This window comes from Hevea brasiliensis, chromosome 2 (assembly GCF_030052815.1).
Source record: "Hevea brasiliensis isolate MT/VB/25A 57/8 chromosome 2, ASM3005281v1, whole genome shotgun sequence".
Taxonomy (NCBI): Eukaryota; Viridiplantae; Streptophyta; class Magnoliopsida; order Malpighiales; family Euphorbiaceae; genus Hevea; species Hevea brasiliensis.
Window position 1 is genome coordinate 18,043,900 of NC_079494.1, and position 25,508 is coordinate 18,069,407.

General features: G+C 32.9%; 1 non-coding gene and 1 pseudogene across 1 annotated transcript; one reads left to right on the forward strand and one right to left on the reverse strand.

Annotated features, from left to right (window-relative positions):
- Positions 1-7,242: 7,242 nt before the first annotated feature.
- On the forward strand, positions 7,243-7,857 carry LOC110659957 (N-(5'-phosphoribosyl)anthranilate isomerase 1, chloroplastic-like; annotated as a pseudogene).
- A 15,349-nt stretch (positions 7,858-23,206) lies between these two features.
- Positions 23,207-23,313, reverse strand: LOC131178081 (small nucleolar RNA R71). Its single transcript, XR_009147212.1, has one exon. It is a non-coding gene; the product is annotated as a small nucleolar RNA R71 (small nucleolar RNA).
- Positions 23,314-25,508: the final 2,195 nt, after the last annotated feature.

Sequence of the window (25,508 nt, forward strand, 5' to 3'; positions counted from 1 at the left end):
TTGGTCAATATTTGACCTTAACAACATTAATTTAGCATTATAGCATAATTTTCCCAAATTGGTTCAAAACCCTAAATGGTTATCTTCTCCATCTCTTGCAACTTATGCAATTCATGCAAGCATAACTCAATAATTATATACATATCCTTAATCAAGCTAGAATTCATGTTTAATCAAATTAAATCTCATTAAAACCTTAATACTCCATGGCTGGCTGAATTTCCCTATTTCCCAAACAACAATATTTCTTTCATTTTTCATCTTATTTTCTCTTATTTAACATTATTCCTATGAGTATGTGCTACTTTAGATGAAGAGAGAGAGACTTACCTCTATGAAACTTCTTCCACTCTTCAAGTCTTTCAATTTTCCTTGAAATTCTTCCTCCTAATCTTCTTATCAAGGCCAAATTAAAGGTTTATGGTGAGGTAACTATAAAAATTAGGGGTTAATTTTAAGGTTTGAAGAGTTTAGAGTACGCATTAATGGTGGAATTTGAGAGGAAGGGAACGAGAGAACAAGGTCGGCAATTATGGATGGAAGAATATGAGTATTTTTTATTTTTAATTTACCTATTATCTTATTTATTTCCATCCATAAATAATTTCATTTAATTATAATTTTAAATGAGGTCATGCTTACACCTTGGTCATAAAGCACTTTAGAATTTGAATTTTTCTTTTCTTTTTCCTTTCTTCCACCATATCTCTTCACTTTTAATCTATTTTTCAATAGTTTGATTTTACACATTTTAATGGATATTTAGGTAAAAAATCACCTCTAGGGGTGAATTGACCAAAATGCCCTTCGTCGGTTCAATCCATCTTTCTAACAGTGCTTGGTAACTCTTTGAATGATGATTCAATTATTTGAACTTGTTTTCTTTTTATTTCTATGGTTTTCTCATTCTCAATAGTTTCACAATTATTCCTTAGCCTAGGGTGTCATGGGGTCCTACACGAATTTATGGTAGCAACTGAGCTCGCAGTCGCTTCCTGTGTCGGTCACCCATCGCCAGGACCTCGGCTCATTTAACTAATTAGGTTTTGTTTTTCTTATTTCCATTTCACCTTCATGTGATTTTTATTAATTTTTATTTATGGATTTTCTAGATGACTTAGATATGGTTCTAAACATCCTGACTATCCGGACAGACACTAGTCACTAGAACAGTAGAATGTATAGACTACTTAGTGTAAGAGTATTACATTTTCTCTAATACTCTCATTGTAGACTTTATCTAGTCTAGTATGGCCACTCATCCACTTTAACATTCTCATCTCCGTAACTCTTATCTTAGACACATATGACTCCTTCATTGCCCAACACTCACTACCATATAACATAGCCTATCGTATGGCTATACGGTAAAATTTTCCTTTCAACTTATTGGGAATCTTACGATCACATAAAACTTCTGTTGCACATCTCCACTTCAACTATCTAGCTTTAATCCTATGACTAACATTCTCCTCACATCCCCCATCTACTTGAAGGATTAAGCCAAGATATTTAAAGTGATTATTTTGGGACAATACCACTCCATCCAAACTAACTCCTTCCCTATCACCAATTCGGCCTTCATTAGACTTGCAATGCATGTATTCTGTCTTTGTTCTACTTAACTTAAAGCCCTTTGTGTAACGCCCTCACTTAAGGTAGTCCGTACATTCTACTGTTTCGACGACTAACGTCTGTCCGGACAGCTAGGATGTCTGGAACTACACTTAAACAAAGGTGAGGAGATATAAATTGACTAAATTAAGACTAAGAAAAATTAAGAAAAAATAAAAGAAATGAAGTGCAGATAGGTTAAAGGAGCCGGAAGTCACAGCGATGGGTGACACTAATGGGAAACGACTGTGAAGACAATTGTCAATCCCATACTCGTGAGAAAACCCTGTAAGATAAATATTGGGATTGAATTGAAGGTTTTATGAGAATTAAATAATATTAAAAATGTCAAAGAAAATTTAAGAAAATTAAGTCAATTGGTACAGACAGATATAACTCAATAAGTTCAATGAAGGGCATTTTGGTCATTTCATCCTCAGTAATGAATTTTAACCTAAATGTCAATCAAAATGAGTGAGAATAAAACCTTAAAAAATAAATTAAAAATTTAGAATTTGTGTAGTGGAAAAGAGTAGAGGAAATAAGAAAAGAAATGAAATTTAAATAACCTTTATTACATAAGCATGACCTAAAGGTGATGTAATTAAAATTGTTAGCCAATGAATATAAGACAAGCATATATAAATGAGACAAATTAACTTATATAGCCAAAAAGAAACCATCTTCTTCATTTTCCTTAAGGTTGGCCGAACCCCATGGGAGTCCTTCTTCCACCATTTTCATCTTCCTCAAGTTTGAATTCTCTTCCATTCTCACCCCAAAAACCCTAAGTCCCTTCACTAAAAATTAATTTTACACCTTGAGGGAACTAGTGGCAGCCAAGAAAGAGAGAAATATTGAAGTTTTTATAAGCTTTGACATCTCTTGATCAAGGTTAGTGTACAATTCCCTTAACCTCACTCCTTTAAATATGACAAGCATGTTAAAATAAGTTAGTATGGCATGAGAATTAAAGGAAATGATGAATATATGATGGGTTGAAAATTTCAGTAGCCATGATAATGAGGAGAGTTTGATGCTTTTAATTGAATTAAATTAGTTTAGTAATGATGCTTGATGAGTTTGTATGCATTAGAAATTGTATGGATTGAGTTTGCATGAATAATGAAAATTGAAATTAGGGTTTTGACCAAAAATTGAGGTTTTTATGTTATGGCTTGAAATTAGGATTTTTGAGACCAATTGTTGCCTATTTGAAGTACCATGAATGCAATTGCAGTTTGGGAGATTGGTGGAAATGAAAATTTGGGAGTGTTGTTTTCATGCAGGTTTTGGGACCTATGAGTCCAGCATGTTTGAAAAGTCATAAGTTGAAATGTATTGCTCCAATTGGTATGAGGCTAATTGGAGATGATACTAGAGTCATAATGCCCCTTTTTTCATTAAGGAACCATGCCCAAAAACTGCCCCTAACCTGACCTGAAAACTACTTGAATCCGGACAACCCTAATCTGGACCCAAAAAAATGACTAAATGAACAGTAATTATTCAAATGGCCATAACTTATTCTAGAAAGGTCAGAATGACCTGATTCTTGAACCATTGGAAAAGTTAGACATAGGAGCACATTTTTCATGAAGAATATAGAGCCTAATTTTGCCCCTAACCCAACCAAATTGCTAGCACAAATTAGGTCACCAATTCTATCTAGAAACAAACTAACCAGAAATTCTAGACTTAGGCCTATCCAACCAGTTTTGGAAAAAATGTCATAACTTGCTCTAAAAAAACCGAAAATGCAGTGAAACCAAAGCCAAAATCTCTACAATACTTAGAACTACAATTTTAGTATTTTGACCAAAACTCAAAACCAAATGAAACTTGGTCAATTGGCTAGGTCAAGTCAGCATGCCAAAACCTGAAATTTGACCAAATAACCACTTGACCCCAGAATAGTTTTTATACTATAACTTTTAGTAGAAAACTACAATTAGAATGAGCCAAACTGTTTTGGAAACCTAAGAGATAGGGCTCAAACTTTGATTTTGAAACTTTTCTCAAATTTTGAGTGTAAGAATCCTAAAATGGGAGACAAAGCCACTGACCTGAACCTGGAATCATGAAGGCACAGGGTACACAAGTCCAGGCCAGTTAATTTCCTATAATTAATTCTACAAAACTTGAAAAAATTGAAATTCTTAAATCTAAGTAATCCTAAGACATAGGGTAACAACTTCTATGAAGAACATTAGGCCTAAAAGTGGTTGTAACATAGTAAATAATTAGGAAAAAATTGACTCCAGAATCTATCTAGTTCTGGAACTAGAGTGAGTTAATGAACCAGTTTTGGTTATTTGACCATAACTTGAGTTCTAAAACTCCAAATGACATGAATCAAAAAGGAAAACAAAGAAAAGACATAGAGGAACAACGTGCATGAAGGAAGTGTGGCCAAACAGTGGCCACATCTTGAACAATTTGCTAGGTGAAACACCAAATCTGGACCTTGAGAAAGGTTCACAAAATGACTTAGCATATGATATGAAATTAATCAAAATGACTTGTTAAACATAAAAATGATATAAATATAATGTAGGACTTATGTTTCCCATTACAAGTGACATGAAAATGTTATGAAACACAATTAGTACATAACATGAAATAATGAAACTACATGTACTTAATAATACTAATTTGCCCAAAGTATGCCTAGACTTATATATATAGTATGGATCAATTAGTATACTAATTAGGGATTACAGATTACAGTACTGCCCAAAGAAATAATCATTGATAGACAACATATGTCTAAGATAGTTGTTCTACTGGCTTTATGCCTGCCCGTTGGCCATTGTGCCTGATTTTATTTCTGGCTTTATGCCTACCCACTGGCCTTGTACCTAACATGACAGATGTATACATGTCAAACATATGAATGTTTAACTAGTATACTCCCGTGTCTCCAGTCTTTATAGTTTGTTATAGGTTACTTGGGCATAGATAAGAATAATAAGCCTTAAATTTAAATAAGTACACGAAGAGATCACAGGTATGAGTAATAAGATTTAACATAAAATAAATGAACAGAAAAGATCCTGATTAACTTAATTGCTTCCAAAGTTCTAAAAAAATGTAAAAGATTTTAAATTCATGAAATTTTATATTTCTTTATATGGTTATATGTGGAATAATTATTTCAATTATTTCAATTATTTTATTTCAATTTATGTACCACTAAGTAATATGCTTAGCGTGTTGGTTCTTACCATGCATAGGTATAAGAGACCAGTAGCAGCAGTAGCAATAGTGCCTAGACAGGATTTTGACCAGATCTACTGTAGTGTAGATTGTCACCTCAACAGTTCATTTTGGTAAGGCTCATGTATATATTAGATTTTGCATTTTAGTTATTGTATATAAATAAACGATGTAAATCATTTTGTGATTGTAAATAATTTGTAAATTATTATATCTAAATTTTATATGAATGAAATAAAATTTATTTTCTTGAAAATTTTATGAGTTATGATATGATATGATGTATGGGAAATTGATATGAGCAATGAGATTGTATATGAAAATATGAAATGAATATAAATTATTTTTAACAGGTAAATGATAAAATCCACCATATGCTAATAAAAACAGAGGAGACTCTGTCCGAATATCCATAAAAATAAAATGTGATAAAAAAAATTTCCCACACATGGGATAATACTAGTAAATAGAATTTAAATTAATAATGTACATGACAAGACAAGATAGGGTGCTCCAGCACCGAATGTGATATACCTTGCTCGGCTATACTGTAGGCAGGTAAGGGGTGTCACACTTAGACTTTAGAGTACTTCTCCAAAGCTCTAGCTTTCTAATAACTCCTTCTCGCATCTCATCTATCAGAACTATATCATCCGCAAACATCATGCACCAAGGGATACTTTCTTATATATATTTCGTCAATTCATCTAGAACTAATGTAAAAAGGTAAGGGCTTACAGTTAAACCTTGGTATAATCCAACTGAGATAGGAAAATCTCTTGTGTCTCCTCCCACTGTGCACACAATAGTAGTTGCTCCTTCATACATATCTTTTAACACTTATATGTACCTAATAGATACCCTCTTTTGTTCTAACACTCTCCGTAAGACATCTCTTAGAACACTATCATAAGCCTTCTTCAAATCGATAAAAACCATGTGTAGATCTTTCTTCACATCTCTATATTTCTCCATTATGCTTCTAATGAGAAAGATCGCTTTCATAGTTGAACGACCAGGCATGAAGCCAAATTGATTGGGAGAGATAGAAGTGTCATGACATAGTCGATGTTCCTCAACTCTTTCCCACAACTTCATAGTATGGCTCATGAGTTTAATTCCTCTATAGTTTGAACAATTCTGTATGTCTCTCTTATTTTTAAAAATAGGTACTAAAATACTCTTCCTCCATTCATCAGGCATTTTCTTTGAGTTTAAAATCTTATTAAACAATTTATTTAACCATGCCACTCCCATATCTCTCAAACACTTACACATTTTAATTAATATTCCATCGGTTCCACAGGCTTTAACCACTTTCATTCTCTTAAGTGCTTCCTTTATTACTGAAGATCTAATCCCTATAGTATAATTCACATTCTTTTCTATTACTCTGTAGTCTATATTCACGCTATTACCACTTTGATTATTATTAAACAGATCATCAAAATAATTTCTTCATCTTTCTTTAATGTCCTATTCAATATCACAACCATTTTCCAATTTCAATTTTCACAATAAATAATCCTGCAAATTGAACACATTCACATTTAAAGCCATTGCAATATAAACAAAAGGATTTACCTTTTTTTTTTTTGTATGTGCTTGTTTAACATAATCTATAAACTTGTAATTAGAAAGCAGCAATAAAAATAAAAATAAAAACTAAAAAAAAAATTGTTCTAGCAACTTGTTCAACTAAATAAATAAAAAAAGGTATACTTTTTGCAATTGTCATTAGAAAACACTAAAAAAATAAAAAATTAGCTAGAAACTTATTCCAGCAAGCAATATAATATTGATTTAAAAAAAAATGAAATTACAAATAATTGTAATAAGAACAATCTAACAAGAAATAAAAAAAAAATTATAGAATTTTGTAATGCAAAACTCGAAACGTAAATTTTGATAATTCTTTAATTGTATAAAATATAATTTATTATTTTTAATGTTTTTAGGTGTTCAATTAAATTTTGATAACTTTTTTTTTAATTTTTTATTTAAATAATACACATGTTAAAGTGGGTTGCCATTCCAACTCGGAGCCCTTGCTAATTCCAGAGATTTGACGGTCCTTGAAAACAAAGATAGCCGAAGGGTGTGGGGCTAAGTACGAGGCATGGTCAGAGTTAATCCAGCAGAAAAACCATGAAAAATGGAGGATTTAAAGTGGATCAGCGAACTCAGAGTGCTAACTCGTGCATATCTTATACAAGTTTGAGGGTGTTACTGAACATAGAGAGGTGAAAGAGTCGGTGCTTTGGCCATTATAATTGCAGCTTTGCTTCATTTCTAATATTTTCAAGCTCCATTTCTGCATCTATGGAGAAAAACTCAGTCACTTATGCATTTTCCCCATCAGAGAAAGTCACATTTACTAGTGAGGAACATGAAAAGATTTGGCCTTTGTTGAAGATGTGTGGGATTACATGTGCTAAAGATAGCACAAGCTGGAGCTAATTTTATTCGGATGATTCTTTGGCCCAACTCAAAACGCTCCATTCAACTTTCAGTAAGAAAGGAAATTTCAAAAGTTGCACAGTCGAATGGAGCAAAAACTGTTGAGATGTTTGTGAATAATGATGCAGACATAACATTGAGAGCAACAGATACTTGTGATCTTGAATTTGTTCATCTTCATGGGATTGGTTCACTGGCAGCTTTTTCAGATTTACCTAAAGAAAAACAAAGAGTATATGTTCTAAATGCAAATGCAAATGGAGATCTTCTAAATCAAATTTCTGGCAAAGATTGCTCAATGGTTGATTAGATTCTTGTGGATAGTGCATCAGGTGGGTCGTGGCAATGGATTTAACTGGGCCCAGTTTAAGTTACCACTAATCAGAAGCAAGCATGGGTGGCTCTTGGTAGGAAGGATCAATCCTAATAATGTTTGTGAAGCACCGTCTACCTTAAAACCTCATGGCGTTGATGTCAGTAGTGACATTTGTGGCTCAGATGGCATCAAGAGGCCATTCATGAATATCTTCCTTCATGAATGCAGTCTGTTCTTTGCATTATTGATTGGTCATAAGTAAGGAAATTGATACGTTAATGCTGTACTGCAAACCCATCTAATCAAGACATTACATTGTTACAAAAATTATGTTCCTGGTATTTGGATTTGAATTTGAGGAATCAAGTTTCCAAATTAGAAGGAAGGAGATGAGCTCTCTTTCTCTCATCAATTAATTATCAATTATAATGAGATTTATATAAGATGTGTTGACCCCACAAGCTCAAAGGAGCATAGATTTTGATGATACCAAAACTCAACTAGAATCAAACTAACGTTGTTTTAAGTGTTGTGCTTCTCAAAGAACAAAGAAAAAGACACAAGGATTTTATGATGGATTCGTGCATTTGAAGAAAGTATGACATTCTAAAGATAACACAGGACGAATCAAAGGAGATAAAAGAAGAAAAGGTTACCTTCCAAGGCTGCATTGAAAATCAAATTTGAAGGTACATATAGTATAGATGTTAGTTTTAACTTTTAGGATTGCTTGTGAAAAGAATTGAGGAGTAAAAGTCAATGATGCTTATTTTCAATCCCTCAAATGATTTTCTCTTTTAAATATCATTATTGGCCTAAAAGTGTTTGACTATGATTTGGTGTAAAGTTTTATAGTTTTGAAAGTTATGCAGAAAAGTTTTCTTGGTATGCTAACTGGTTTGCTACTTGTTTAGTATGCTAACTGGTTTGCTATTTTCTCCAGTATGCTAACTGTCTCAACTCTGCACAACATCGCAGAAAAAGACAAAATAACGGCTATTTTCTTGAAATTCATAATTGTAACGTTCAAATGAGTTCTCAAATAGTCAAAAACGTTCCAAAGCTATAAATACACCTACCTTTGGCCATTTTGCATTTTTTAATGAAAGTATCTCTACTGTTCAAAATCATAAAAGCTTTCATTCAAAGTGCTCAAAGTGTTTTTATTGCTCATCATTGGCTTATTTACTCATCTCTTCTTTATAGATTCTGTTGTATTGAGTGAGAGTGAGTTTTAAACACATTATTACCATTTATGAGAGGTCATTCAAGCACCCATTAAAGCTTGATTGTGAAAAGTGTTTGAGATAACACTTGGTAGAAGTGTGAAGCTACTTGTAAAAGCTTTGGAGAGAAGATTTGTAAAAGGCTTTTTGTCTCTTGCCTTTAAAAGAGAAGAATAGTGAAGTGAAGACTCAAAGTGGGATCTTTGAGAGAGTGGATGTAGGCTAGTTGAGCCGAACCACTATAAAATTTCAGTGTTCATTTTCTCAACCCTTGCTCTCTACATTTATGCATTTTAACTTTATGATTGATATGCTTTTGCTGATATGAAAGTTGATGCTATTTGCTGTTAACCTTGCTGCAAACTAAGAAAATTGGTTTACTGCTGAATCTGCTGATATCTGATTTAATCTGCTTGTTGTTTGATTTGCTGTCAGTTAATATATCTGGTGTACTGCTCTGTTTGCTGTGTTTTGAACATATTCAGATTACTGAAATTTTTACCATACACCAATATATTCTGTAAGATCAGTATACCGATAGCCTATGACTCAACCTTGAATCAACTTATCAATAGAGCTGTATTGTTTATATCTCACATTAGAAAATTAGGTTGAACCAAGCTGCAATTTTCAAAGGTTTTGAGCAAGAATCGAAAATTGTTTTTAAAGTCCAATTCACCCCCCTCTTGGACATATTTTGGGACATCAATTTGGTATCAGAGCTTGTCTCTCTTGCTTGAGGATTAAACCCCTTAGAGTGATCCATACACATGGCTAGTTCATTTAGAAACTCAGCTGGTATACCTACCCCCTTAGTTGAAGGTTATTCCATCACTAGACCACCACTTTTTAATTGCACAAATTATTCTTTTTGGAAAACTAGAATGAGAAATTTTATACAATCTATTGACATTGATGCTTGGAGAATAATTAAAGATGGTCCTTATATTCCTTATAAAACCAGTGAAGGAACTGTACAAATTCCTAAAGCTGAAGTTGAATTTGATGATAATGATTGGAATAAAATTTCTACAAATTCCAAGGCTATTAACATTCTTCATTGTGCTCTTGATATTAATGAGTATAATAGTATTTCAGGATGTCAAACTGCAAAAGAAAGTTGGGACAAACTAGAAGTCACATATGAAGGGACTGATGTGGTGAAAGAGTCAAAGGCAAACCTCCTCATCCGTGATTATGAGTTATTTGATATGAAACCTAGTGAAACTATTGCTGAAATGAGTACTAGATTTACAGATCTTGTCAATCTTCTTAATGCTCTTGGAAAGAGATTTGAGGAACAAGAACTTGTAAAGAAAATTTTGAGATCTCTTCCAAAGTCACGGGAAGCAAAGACCACTGTTATTCAAGACACCAAGGATTTTAGAAAATACACCTATGATGAGCTAATTGGTTCTCTCATTGCACATGAGATTATCTATAAGAAAGATGAGAAAGAAAGTGATCAAAAGAAAAAGAAAGGTATAGCCTTCATATCTGAAAAGGTAGATGAGAAAAAGAAAAGTGTTGCTCTTAAAGTTAGTTCAAGTGATGATTCAAGTGCTTCAAGTGATGATGATGAAGATATGGCTATGATAGTCAAAGGATTCAAAAGAGCATTTAGAAAAGGTGGAAGCAGATACAAGAAGTTCACTAAGAAATATGCTCCAAAGACTCCAAATCATTCAAGTGAAATAGTTTGTTATGAGTGTAACAAACCAGGCCACATTAAGCCAAAATGTCCTACATTGAAGAAGAAAAACAAGTTTAGAAAGGATAAAAGCAAAAAGGCAATGGCAGCAACATGGAGTGATAGTGATTCTTCATCAAATGATGAAACAAGTGACAAAGAATCTGCAAACACTTGTATGATGGAAATTGAAGAAAAAGGTGAAAGCTCGCGTATTGAAGATAGCGAAAATGAGGTAAATCTTGAACTTTTTACTATTGATGAATTAGAACTTGCATTTGTAAAGACATATGATAAATATAGAACTTTTAAAAAGAAATGCAAAATTTTGGTTCATGAAAATTGTGTTTTAAGATCAGAAAATATTTCCTTGAGTATGGCTTCAAAGGAAAATGAATTTTACAAATCACAAATGAAATTATTTAAGGAAGTTAATGATGAGCTTCAAAGATCAAAAGAAGTGTGTGAACAACTTTTTGAGAAAAACAGAATTCTTGAAGCAAAAGTTGAATCTTTGACAAGAGATTTAACTAAATTTACAAAAGGAAATGAAACACTTGATATACTTCTTGGGAATCAAATATCCACAAATAAAAAATTTGGATTTGGTTATGATGGATTTATGAAATATGGAAAATACAAACAATTTTTTGTTAAAGCTACTTCCTTTTCTCAACCAAATATTACATGCTTTTATTGTAATCATAAAGGTCATATGATTAATGCTTGTCCTATTAGGAAAGGAACCTTTAAGGCAAAGAAAGTATGGGTGCCTAAAGGAACCCTACCTAATATTACTAACACACAAGGACCCAAAGTTGCTTGGGTACCTAAGAATAGTTAACTGATTTCAGGTATGCCTAAGGAGCATGCTGGAAACAGAACATTGGTACATTGATAGTGGCTGCTCTAGGCACATAACAGGAAATAAAGGCAAGTTTTCCTCTCTTACTTTAAAAGAAGAAGGTTATGTCAAATTTGGTGATAAAAGTAAAGCTAAAATTATTGGATGTGGAACTATTAGTAAAAATCCTTGCATTGAGAATGTTGCATTAGTTCAAGGATTAAAATATAATCTTTTAAGTGTTAGTCAATTATGTGATAATGGTTTTAAAGTCATTTTTACTTCTACACATTGTGAGATTCATGGAAATAATGTTATGTTTGCTGGTGCTAGAATAGATAATATTTACCTACTTGATTTAACAAGTCTTGAAGAAAATTGTGAAACATGCTTTATGACTTCAGATGATAGTGCATGGTTATGGCATAGAAAATTAGGACATGCTAGCATGAGTACACTTGCTAAACTCTCTAGAAGGAACCTTGTTAGAGGACTTCCAAAGTTAAGATTTGAAAAAGAATTTCAATGCAAAGCATGTGCGCTTGGTAAGCATACAAAATCATCTTTTAAATCAAAAAATGTTGTAACTACATCTAGACCATTGGAATTATTACATCTTGATCTTTTTGGTCCAATCACACCTAGAAGTCTAGGAGGCAAGGCATATACATTTGTAATTGTTAATGATTTTTCAAGATTCACATGGACTTTCTTTCTTGCTCATAAAGATGAAACCTTTGATATATTTGAAGCTTTTTGCAAAAGAACTCAAAATGAAAAAGGATATTGGATTACATCTTTGAGGAGTGATCATGGAAAAGAATTTGAAAATAGTTGTTTGAAAATTTCTGCTCTCAAAATGGTATTTATCATACATTTTCAGCTCCTAGAACTCCACAACAAAACGGAGTTGTTGAAAGGAAAAATAGATCTTTGCAAGAAATGGCAAGAACAATGTTGAATGAAAACAGTTTACTAAAATATTTCAAGTGGAAGGTGTAAATACAAAGATGCTACATTTTGAACAGAGTTTCCATTAGAGCTATTTTAAAGAAAACTCCTTATGAACTATGGAAAGGAAGAAAACCCAATATTGCATATTTTCATGTCTTTGGTTGCAAATGTTACATTTTGAATAACAAAGACAGCAATCTTAAGAAATTTGATGCTAAATCTTGTGAAGGAATATTTCTAGGCTATTCAACAAATAGCAAAGCATATAGGATTTTCAATAGAAAAACATTGACCATGGAAGAATTAATGCATATACTTTTTGATGATGCTAACACTTCCTTGCAAAGGAAAGATTCTTATGATGATGATATTGAGCAGATTCTAAATTCAAAGAATTCGAATAAAGATGAGCTTGATTCAAAAGAACTAGTGGAGGATGATCAAAATGACAAAGAAGAAGTACTTCCTTACTCCATAAATGTTGAAATTCAAGAAGACTCCCAACCAAATGTGGAAGAACTACAAATTGAGGAACCTCAACATCAAGATATTCCACAAGAATGGAGGTATCATAAAAATCATTCCAAAGATGACATTCTTGATAGTCCCTCACAAAGAATGATGACAAGAGCTCAACTTAGAAGATATTTTGGTAATGTTGCTTTTGTTTCTCAATTTGAACCCAAAACATATGATGATGCTCAAAATGATGAAAATTGGCTTTTTGCTATGCAAGAGGAATTAAATCAATTTGAAAGAAACAAAGTGTGGACACTTGTTCCTAAACCTAAAAAGCACTCTGTTATTGGAACTAAATGGGTATTTAGGAATAAGATGGATGAAAAAGGACATGTAATTAGAAATAAAGCTAGACTAGTAGCTCAAGGATACAACCAAGAGGAAGGTATTGATTTTGATGAAACCTTTGCTCCGGTTGCTAGAATTGAAGCTAATAGAATGTTGTGTGCATTTGCATGTTTTAAGAATTTAATGCTTTATCAAATGGATGTTAAAAGTGTATTCTTAAACGGATATATTAATGAAGAAGTTTATGGGGGTCAACCTCCTGGTTTTGAAGACCCTCATTTTCCAAATCATGTTTATAAGCTTACTAAAGATCTCTATGGATTAAAGCAAGCTCCTAGAGCATGGTATGAGAGACTTAGTAAATTTTTGCTTCAAAATGATTTTAAAAGAGGAAAAGTGGATACTACTTTTTTCATTAAGAAACTAGGAAAAGACATGCTTATTGTGCAAATCTATATAGATGATATTATTTTTGGTGCTACTAACCATTCTCTCTGTAAAAAATTTTCAAATATGATGAAAAGTGAATTTGAAATGAGTATGATGGGTGAACTTACTTTCTTCCTTGGATTGCAAATTAAACAAATGAAAGATGGAATTTTTATAAATCAGTCCAAGTACAAAAAGGATATGCTAAAGAAGTTCAAAATGGAAGATATGAAAAGTATCGGAACTCCCATGAGCTCAACAGTTAAATTGGAGAAAGATGAAAAAGGTAAAGAGGTAGATAACAAACTTTATAGAGGTATGATTGGTTCCTTACTCTACTTGACAGCATCTAGACCAGACATTCATTTTAGTGTATGTTTATGTGCAAGATTTCAATCATGTCCAAAAGAATCTCATCTTGTAGCAGTTAAGAGAATTTTTAAGTACCTCATTGGCACTCACAACATTGGCTTATGGTATCCAAAATGTGAATCATTTGATCTTATTAGTTATAGTGATTTAGATTTTGCTGGTAGTAGACTGGACAGAAAAAGCACTTCTGGAACTTGTCAATTTCTAGGTCATGCATTAGTTTCATGGCACAATAAAAAGCAAACTTCTGTTGCACTTTCTACTATAGAAGCTGAATATATTGCAGCTGGAAGTTGTGTTGCACAGATTTTGTGGATGAAACAACAGCTTGAAGATTTTGAAATTAAATTTGATCACATTCCCATAAGATATGACAATACTAGTGCTATAAACCTATCAAAAAATCCTGTCCAACACTCTAGAAGCAAGCATATTGAAATTAGACATCATTTTATTAGGGATCATGTTCAAAATGGTGATATTCAAATTGAATTTGTCCCTTCTGAAAAACAGCTTGCTGACATTTTTACAAAGCCACTTAATGAGGAAATTTTCTGCAAAATAAGAAGAGAACTTGGTATGATTGATGCTCTTGATTAAGTTTTGATGCATTCTCATGTTTCTAAATGAAAATGAAGTGATAAATGTTGGTGTGTAGTGTTAAAGATGTGTTCCAATATTTTTGGTGCTAGTTGAAAAATTCTGGGTCTGATATGATATGAACAGTATTCTGCAGAATTTGATCACAGTGGCATACTAATTTGTTTGCTAATTTTCTTGATTGCTAAATGCTTTATCACTGCTCCTAACTTTTCGTTGGCAAACTGGAAGTCAGGTTTGATTGTACTAAAATTCTAAAATTATTTTCACTTTCCGAACGCCTATTCTGCATGTCTAAAAAGCGTATTACTTAAATACCCCTCTATTTAGAGTATTGCGTCTCTATGTATTTTAAAGGGCAAAACAGACTTTTGACATATTAATCAGTGCGGGACTCAAAATTTTTCAGAACCATCAATCTTCTCTCTGCTTCTCCACTGGTACACGGTACCCGTCTCTCTGCAAATGTCTCCATTTATGTCTTTTCAGATTTAAAGTTCAAAATTTCATCTCTCTTCGTCGCTTCACCTCCCAAAACCCAAACGAATCCATCTTCTTTCCACTTGCTAACCCATTTCGCTCGCAACTCTCACAACCATCATCTCCCTTCATCTTCCTTAAAAATTTCCGAAACCCATTGGCTGTGAATCAAATCGATTGTTCCAAGTTAGAAAATCCGCAAAATTTTTCTATTCATTCCCTGATATTTCTCTAAATCTGCCGAAAGAAACCACTCAAAGTGATTCTCATTGGATTAAAATTTTCTGACGCATTCTCTTCTGCCATCATCGATTCGCATTTTCTGTCTCTACAAGTCTCAGGTATTGAATCTGAAGCATTAATGGAAACGCGTTTTATTTTTTTTTTGTATGATTGTTCTGTTTATTTCGCTTTTGAAATTAGCTGCTAAATTTTTTTTAATATTAGCATTACGTAAAAATGTGGTATATAACAAAATCATGAATCAGTTGCCATGGATTCTCAAAAACCCGAGTATTTCTTACTGTCTGTTTTATTTTTATGACATTGTGCTAAATTGTGCTAGAAATATGTTGATGTGCTTCGAATGATTATATATTGGCTGCTCACATCGTTAAATTTGTGAACCCAGTTTTCACTATCCCTACGGCTTAATTTTCTTCTGGGTTGGTCATGACGCGAGCAAAAGGAAAAGGCAAAGCAAAAGTCACTACATATTCATCATCTTCGGATTCCACTGATGCAAGTGTTCCTGCATCTCCTCCTCCACAAAAAGACGCTCCTCTAGTAATTGGAAAATCAAAAGAAACGCCCAAGAAAAGAACTAGTGAGCCTGTCCAAGAAAAAGGAACCAAAAAGAAAAAGACTTCAAAAGCTCCAGTTATGCATATGGAAAGGGCCATTCATGAACCAAGGTACATCCACTGGCCTGCTTTTACTGAAGTCTCTGTTCCTTTACAATCTTTGTTTGAATATCAAAAATGGGATAAATTGTGCTCTGACACTGAAGGAGTATATGTGGACTTAGTTTAAGAATTCTATAAGAATTTAAGAGTTGATGATTCTGAAAGAGATGAATCTTTTAAGGTGAAAATGAAAGGAAAAGTCTATGAAGTGACAGTAGATAGATTAGCCAAAGCCCTAGGAATCCCAAACAATGGGAATAAAATTTGTTCTCACAAAGAAGTTTTTGCTGTTGGTGGATTTAATAAAAGAGATTTTGAGGCTAAAGTGTTTAAAGGGGAAGTAAAAGATAAGACTAGCATTACCCATGCTCACCAACATATCAAAATTCTTCATAGCTTTGTCATCTATGTGCTGAATCCTAGAACTGGCAGTCCAAACTATTTAAGTACTCTTGATCTTTGCATAATTTGGCATATTGTGAATCAAATTGAATTTAATCTTGCCTATTTTATGCTGAGGCAAATTATGAAATGGAAACCACCTTAAAAGCTACCCTATGCCCATCTTCTTAATGGTCTGTTTAGAGACTTTGGGATACCTCTGGAAACCGAGAAACTTAGGACAAATATGATCCCAATTACAAGTCTGCAAAAAGATGATGATGGGAGAAAACTTAGATTTGAACAAGGTGCTAGTTCCAAGGATAGTGCAAGCGGTACTGTTAATGTTGAAGGAATTTTGGAAGAAGTAAACAACTTAAGGGAATTTGTTGAAATTGAACTTGGAGAAATACAGAAGTTTAGAGCTTTTCAAACTATTCTTATGAATGCTCTTGATTCTAAAATTGATGGCACTTTGATGTTGATGTATAAAATTGTGGAAGAATTATTTAAAATCAAAGTTCATCTGAGTATTTCAAGCACTGAAGCTAGAGAAACCAGTAAGGCTGCTACTGGCTCTGTTCCTGAAACAGAAAAAGAAGAAGAAGAAGAATCTGCAGAAGAAGAAGAAGAAGAAGAAGAAGAAGAGGAAGAAAAGGAATCAGAAAAAGAAAAAGAGGAAGAGGAAGAAAAGGAAACAGAAGAAGAAGAAAAAGAGAAAGAGGAAGAAAAGGAAGAAGAGGAAGAAGAGGAAACTGAAAAAGATGAAGATAATTCTGATGATGGAAATGGAACAGGAGGCAGCAAAGAAGGAAATGGGAAGGATATGAGTGACTCAGAATCTGAGACAGAACTACAGACTCCTGCTCCTGCGGCTCCTGCAAAAGAAAAAGCAAAAACAGCTCAAAAGAAACAACAAAGCAGTAAGCAGAAAGGGCAAACTGGTAAACCATCTGGCAAAAAGTTGACAGCAGAATCTGGTACTACTGCTGCAACTAAGTTAGCAGCTGGCCCTGTTATTCCCTTAACACCAGGAACTGAAATGGCTGCCGAAATTCTTCAAACCTTGAGTGATAAACCTGTCAAGCTAAAAAAAGTGAAGATGGCTGCTCCAAGACCAATCAGAAGAAGCTCTAGGCTGAAAGGATAAACAACCACACTGCCTGTTTATTGATTAAATTTTGTCTAACAGTCTGTCTCTTAATTTGCTACTTAGTTTGCTACTTTTAGTTTTTCTGAACTTTAATTAGTTTGCTATATCAGTTACTATTTTCACTGTTTATTCACTGCACTTAAGCTGAATTTTGATTTATACACATGTGCATGATTTCTCCCATTATCTTTTGATGCTGACAAAAAGGGGGAGAAAATGAATGAATAATCTTGATGGTATAACTTGTGGTTGATATAGTTTGTGATTAGTATATTGTTGATATAACTTTATAATGTGCATATTGTTGATATAACTTGTGAATGATATACAGTTTGTGATTAGTGTGCATATTGTGCATCTTTAATTAGTATCTTTAGTCACACTTGACTCCTTAAGAAAAAGCTTATGAATATTTCATTGAAATTATTAAGGGGGAGTTATTTGTGATTAATTGTTGATATAAGCACATACATAGGGGGAGTTGTTCTCACATATACATTCATACATATACTCACACTTATTAATATTTACATGGTGATTTAATTGAGTTTGTCATCATCAAAAAGGGGGAGATTGTTGACCCCACAAGCTCAAAGGAGCATAGATTTTGATGATACCAAAACTTAACTAGAATCAAACTAACATTGTTTTAAGTGTTGTGCTTCTCAAAGAACAAAGAAAAAGACATAAGGATTTTATGATGGATTCGTTCTTTTGAAGAAAGGATGACATTCTAAAGATAACACAGGACGAATCAAAGGAGATAAAAGAAGAAGAGGTTACCTTCCAAGGCTACATTGAAAATAAAATTTGAAGGTACATATAGTATAGAAGTTAGTTTTAACTTTTAGGATTGCTTGTGAAAAGAATTGAGGAGTAAAAGTCAATGATGCTTATTTTCAATCCCTCAAATGATTTTCTCTTTTAAATATCATTATTGGCCTAAAAGTATTTGACTATGATTTGGTGTAAAGTTTTATAGTTTTGAAAGTTATGCAGAAAAGTTTTCCTGGTATGCTAACTGGTTTGCTACTTGTTTAGTATGCTAACTGGTTTGCTATTTTCTCCAGTATGCTAACTGTCTCAACTCTGCACAACATCGCAGAAAAAGACAAAATAACGGCTATTTTCTTGAAATTCGTAATTGTAACGTTCAAATGAGTTCTCAAACGGTCAAAAACGTTCCAAAGCTATAAATACACCTACCTTTGGCCATTTTGCATTTTTTAATGAAAGTATCTCTACTGTTCAAAATCATAAAAACTTTCATTCAAAGTGCTCAAAGTGTTTTTATTGCTCATCATTGGCTTATTTACTCATCTCTTCTTTATAGATTCTATTGTATTGAGTGAGAATGAGTTTTAAACACATTATTACCATTTATGAGAGGTCATTCAAGCACCCATTAAAGCTTGATTGTGAAAAGTGTTTGAGATAACACTTGGTAGAAGTGTGAAGCTACTTGTAAAAGTTTTGGAGAGAAGATTTGTAAAAGGCTTTTTGTCTCTTGCCTTTAAAAGAGAAGAATAGTGAAGTGAAGACTCAAAGTGGGATCTTTGAGAGAGTGGATGTAGGCTAGTTGAGCCGAACCACTATAAAATTTCAGTGTTCATTTTCTCAACCCTTACTCTCTATATTTATGCATTTTTAACTTTATGATTGATACGCTTTTGCTGATATGAAAGTTGATGCTATTTGCTGTTAACCTTGCTGCAAACTAAGAAAATTGGTTTACTGCTGAATCTGCTGATATCTGATTTAATCTGCTTGTTGTTTGATTTGTCGTCGCTAATATATCGTGTAATCGCTTCATTTGCTGTGTTTTGAATATATTAAGATTACTGAAATTTTTACCATACACCAATATATTCTGTAAGATCAGTATACCGATAGCCTATGACTCAACTTTGAATCAACTTATCAATAGAGCTGTATTGTTTATATCTCACATTAGAAAATTAGGTTGAACCAAGCTGCAATTTTCAAAGGTTTTAAGCAAGAACCGAAAATTATTTTTAAAGTCCAATTCACTCTCCTCTTGGACATATTTTGGGACATCAAGATGTATTAATACAATCGTTATATATACACCTTGAAAATTTTCTGCATATCTGAGTGTTGCGTGCCTCTTTTTAACTCAAAGAGTTACTTGAGAAATTGGAACCAGAATCGGCCCAACTAAATTGGCCGAAATTCCATGTTTCAATTGGCTTAATAGCTCCCACACTGATTCAGTTTCGATCCCCTTCTTTAAAAACAGTAGTCCAGTACTCTTTTATACATTTTTATCATTTTATTTATATTATATACAAATATAAAAAGGGAAACATCAATTTTGTCAAAAATGCCCCTTATTTTTTAAATTAATTCTAATAATATTTTTATTATTTAAATTAATTTAAATGTTTATATAAATTTAAAATTATTTTAGAGTTAATATAAATTTAAATTTTTTAACTTATACTTAATTTTAATTAAATATAAAATTTTATAAAAAATAATTTATTAAAATAAAAAATTAATAATTAGAAAAAAAATATAATTTATTTATCTAGAATATATATGAAAGTATAAATGAGATGATGAACTTTTGAACTAATTAAAATATTTTTATATATTTATACTATTTAAAAAATTTTAATTAATATAAATTAAAATTTTATTATAAATTTAATTTTAAAAATACTTATATATAATATTCATCATCTTTTTGAAAATTATAAAAAAAAAAAAAGAGCGCACTTACGTTATAGCTATATATTTGGAAAGAATCATATTCATATTTAATTTAAAAATTCAAAACGAAGTCAAATAAGTATTTTAAAAAAAATTAAAATACTATTTTAATTTAGACATAATTATTTTTATTTTATTTTATTTTAATTTAATTTGAATTTATAAAAATCTTTAATTGTATTAGTTTTATTGATTTTCAATTTAGATCCAAATTTTATTTTATAAAAAACTATAATTCTGTTAATATTTTTTTTTAATTCAATTAAACCTTTCATGCGCCATGATTGCATCATCTTGGACATACTTATACGACATTGTAGGATCATAAAAATTTTGCTCAGGTTTTTTTTTCCTCAATTATTTGCTACTTTCGATTTTATTAAGATTTTTATATCACTTTAAATAGTAAAATGATTACTTGCTTGAAATTATAAGTTACGATAAATATCTTCAAATAATATATATATATATATATATTGCTAACAAAAGGTCTTCTTTTTTATTTTTTTTTTTTCAAAAGAACAAAAGGCATGTTCACTTGGAAAAAAATTGGAGTAATTTTCTAACGAAGTTTACTTTGAAAATTAAAAAAGAAAATTTCGTGTTTATAGGTGTCAATTTTTTAAATAAAAAAAAATTTTAGATTTTTGATAAGTGCATAATTTATTAATTTTACTCCCATCACATTTAGTGTTTTTAAAGTATTTTTACGTTTAATTTAATTAGTTAAGTATAGTTATCTATTAGGCACATATTTAGAAAGTTGTTGAAATAATTGTATTAAATGGAGAAATTTGACTCTTGCTGCATTTTTCAGGGTTTTGGTGAAGTTTCGGAGCAATATAATGTGGAAAGAAGCTTGGAAAGGTTGAAGAATTGAGAAACATGGTTGATATGAAGTACACGGGCCGTGTAACTTGACCCGTGTAAATCTTAGAGACCCATGTAACATTTTGCCAGAAGGAATCCAGAGAACCGAGGAAGAAACAAAGTACATGGGCCGTGTAAATTGACTCGTGTAAATCCTGGAGACCCGTGTAACTTTCTGTGACCATGCGAAACATGCCCATTCAGCTCCAGTAAGTTACATGGCCCTAAGCCATGTAGTGATACATGAGCCGTGTATCCGTCGACAGTCAGATTCCTGATTTCGCTCCAGTTGCAGTTTTTGACAAAGACTCTAAAAACCTAACCCTAGACCATTTATTATAAATAGAAGAGATAGCAGCCGACTCAGGGAGATATCGAGACGCCTCCAAAATCATTCAGCAGCCTCTCCATTCATCTTTTCGAAATTCTTCTTTATTTTTCTGTAAGCAATGAGTGGCTAAGTTTTTAATTCAGTTCAAGGGATTTAAGTTCTTTTGCTTGATTTGTGAGACCAGGTTCTTAATTTAATTTATGTCTTTTTGAATATCTATTATTTTCTGATTTATTTGTCTTTGATCTATTGAATGATTTGCTAAAAAGGCCTATTAGTTGCTTGTTTGATGAGATCAATTACTAGTTCATCTTCATAATCCGTAATTGTTGTGTAAGATTGAACATAAGTAGCAATTAGGTTTTATTGATTATGATCCAGTTTTCGATAATAACCTAAGGAAACAATAGGGTGGATTAAATTATTTATGCTTCATAAACTATTATTCAGCTTAACTACTTCCTTTTCTTAAAGCAGTTATTAATTTGATGAGGATTGCTTAATACCAACTCAGTTAATAATTAGAGTCAATAAGAGTGCTGGGCTCGAATTGATGAGTATAGGAAAGTCCGGGGTTTACCTCGCTATTTGGTAAATCTACGTTAAGTATTCAATAAGAGATAATTATATTTATTTTGTCTATGATCAAATCAATGCATTAGAATGAGAATTACATTGGACTAAAGTTTGTTTAAATTGTGATTTTCATAATTAGTTCTTGAATTTCTGATTTCTTCTGATTTTGTGTTACAAAAACCCCCCCAAATCTTTGTCTCTTCTGTTTCCCATCACACAAGTGCACAAAAATCTAATAATTCAGTCTCTAGGGTTCGACCTGGATTTACCATTTGCTACTAAAAATATTTTATAGTTGTTAATTTCAGTTAATTTAATTTCTGGTGGATTCGACACCCATCAAGAATTTTGGCGCTGTTGTCGGGGAACTGAAGTTGATTTGACTTCGTGTTTTTGGTGTTAGATATTCTGTTATTAATTTTGTTTGTGAGTTTTTGCTATTTTTAGGTTTTTGGAAAAGAAAAGAAAAAATAAATAAATAAAATAATTATGGTGTTACTGTTCATTGTTACTGTTCATTAATGATTTTGGTTAAATTTGGAGGGCGGCCTATACCTATTTTGAAGGAAACAACGCTCTGATCAAGACCAATCAATCCATAGGATTCCTTGGTCCCACCCTCTAGAGGCCAAATTCCATTGTTTTCTAGGGTTTTGAGGCATTTTTCTGTTTTTACTTTGATTTCTTTTTGTTTATGACAAGAACTTCTCAATCTGGTAAGTTAATCTTTGACCCAGAAGTAGAAAAAATAGCTAAACAGTTGAGGAAATTGGCTAAGCAAGGTAGGTTGATTCCGAGTATATCTGAAGGAGTCCAATCTCCAAAGGAGCTAAGTTCGAGTTCGAATTCAGATTCAGAGTCAAATTCCGAAAACAAAATCATGACTGCTAGGACTTTGAAAGAGTTGGCTACTCCTGACCTAAACCAACAACCTTTGTGTATTCAATACTCTGCTTTAAATGTTGCTTTTGAGTTGAAATCTGGACTAATCTATTTGTTGCCTAAATTTCATGGTCTTGCAAGTGAGGATCCACATAAGCATCTAAAGGAATTTCATGTTGTGTGTTTCAGCATGAAACCTCAAGGAGTTTCAGAGGATCAAATCAAGCTTCAAGCTTTTCCCTTCTCACTGGAAGGAACAGCTAAGGATTGGTTGTATTACCTTCCTTCCGAATTTGTCAACTCATGGAATGGGATGAAGTAGATATTTCTGGAGAAGTATTTTCCTGCTTCCCATGCTGCTAACATAAGAAAAGAAATTTGTGGCATTTGGGAGTACAATGGAGAGAGCTTGTATGAATACTGGGAGAGATTTAAGAAGCTGTGTGCAAGCTGTCCCCATCATAAAATAAGTGAGCAGCTGTTAATTCAATATTTTTATAAAGGACTTCTACCAATGGATCGCAGTATGATAGATGCTGTTGGTGGAGGAGTTTTGGTTGACAAGACACCAGAAAAGGCAAAGAGGCTGATTGCTAACATGGCAGTAAATTCTCAACAGTTTGGAATGAGAATGGATCACACACCTATGAAGGTTAATGAGGTAAGTACATCTAACCTTGAGAAACAAATTTCTGATTTAACTTCTTTGGTGAGACAGTTGGCTGTAGAAAACATGCAAACTATTAAGGTATGTGGAATTTGTTCGGGTTCAGGTCATGCTACTGATATGTGTCCTGCGTTACAAGAGGATGAATCAATGCAGCATGCTAATGCAGTAGGACATTATGGACATCCACAACGCAGGTATGATCCCTTTTCTAATACTTATAATCTAGGATGGAGAGATCATCCCAATTTGAGTTATAAGAATCAACCGGTGCAAAACCGATACCAGCAGCAAAAACCACAAATGAATTAACCGCCTCCACCTCCAACTCCCTCAAATCAAGGTATGTCACTTGATGAAATTATTAAGGCTTTGGCTAACAATGCTCAACAGTTTCAACAGGAGACCAGAAATAGCATTCAAAACATAGAGAGGCAGACTGGTCAGCTAGCTTCATCTGTGAGTAAGCTGGAAGCTCAAGGTTCTGGAAAGCTTCCATCACAAACAGTCACGAATCCTAGAGAAAATGCAAGTGCGATACTGTTACGAAGTGGGAAAGAAGTTGATAATCAGACTCCACATGAGCCAATAAAAAAGAAGAAGCAAAGAGAAAAAGAGTCTGAAGTTTCTGAAGTTGAGTTAAATACTGAACCTAACTTGAATAAGATTAATAATTTGGTTCTTCCTCCATTCCCCTGCAGGTTGGCTAAAAATAAGAAAGAAGAACAAGAGAAAGAAATTTTGGAGACTTTTAAAAAGGTGGAAGTGAATATACCTTTACTTCATGCGATCAAACAAGTTCCCAAGTATGCTAAATTCCTTAAGGAACTATGCACTACAAAGCGCAAGTTGAGGAATAATGAGAAGATCAGTGTGGGGGAAAATGTGTCAGCATTAATTAAGCAAAAATTATCCCCTAAGTGTAAGGATCCAGGTTTCTTTTCTATTCCCTGCAGAATAGGTGATTCTAAATTTGAACGTGCAATGGCAGATTTAGGAGCATCTATTAATGTTATGTCAAATTCAATTTTTCAAACCTTAAATTTGGGTCCTTTGAAAGAAACCAGTGTCATTATTAAGTTAGCTAATCATTCTAATGTTTACCCATTGGGAGTAGTTGAGGATGTGTTGGTGCAGGTTGGAGAATTGATTTTTCCTGCAGATTTTTACATTCTGGATATGGAGGATAGTGTTCCCACATCAAAGTCAGCTTTGATTTTGTTTGAAAGACCTTTCCTAAAAACTGCTAAGACAAAAATTGATGTGGATGATGGCACCTTAACTATGGAGTTTGATGGAGAGACTGTCAAATTTAACATCTTTGATGCCATGAAGTATCCTGCTGATGATCATTCTGTCTTTTCTATTGATGTTGTTGATACAATTGTGCAGGATGTTTTTGATTTAAGCATGGAGGATGAGTTAGAAGTGGTGATTAGTCAAGGAATTCAAGAAATCAATACCAATCAACCATTAAGTGTAGAGGTTCAAGGGGCAGTAATGGCATTACAGTCATTACCTCCTGTTCAAAAAAGGTATGGCATATCAAAGATTGACTTATCTGTATCTTACACAAAATTATTACCTTCTGTGGTGCAAGCACCAATTCTTGAACTCAAGCCTTTACCTGAGTATTTAAAGTATGTTTACTTAGGAGACAATGAGACACTTCCAGTTATCATCTCAAGTAATTTAACAAAGATTCAAGAAGACGGATTGATTAGGGTTCTGAGACTACACAAGGAAGCAATTGGATGGACAATAGCTGACATCAAAGGTATAAGTCCATCAGTGTGCATGCACAGGATTTTACTAGAGGATGAGGCTAAACCGAGTAGATAAGCCTAAAGGAGATTGAACCCACAGATGATGGAGGTTGTGAAGAAGGAGATTTTAAAGCTACTTGATGCAGGAGTTATTTACCCAATTTCAGACAGCAAATGGGTAAGTCCAGTCCAAGTAGTGCCAAAAAAATCGAGAATCATTGTGGTAGCGA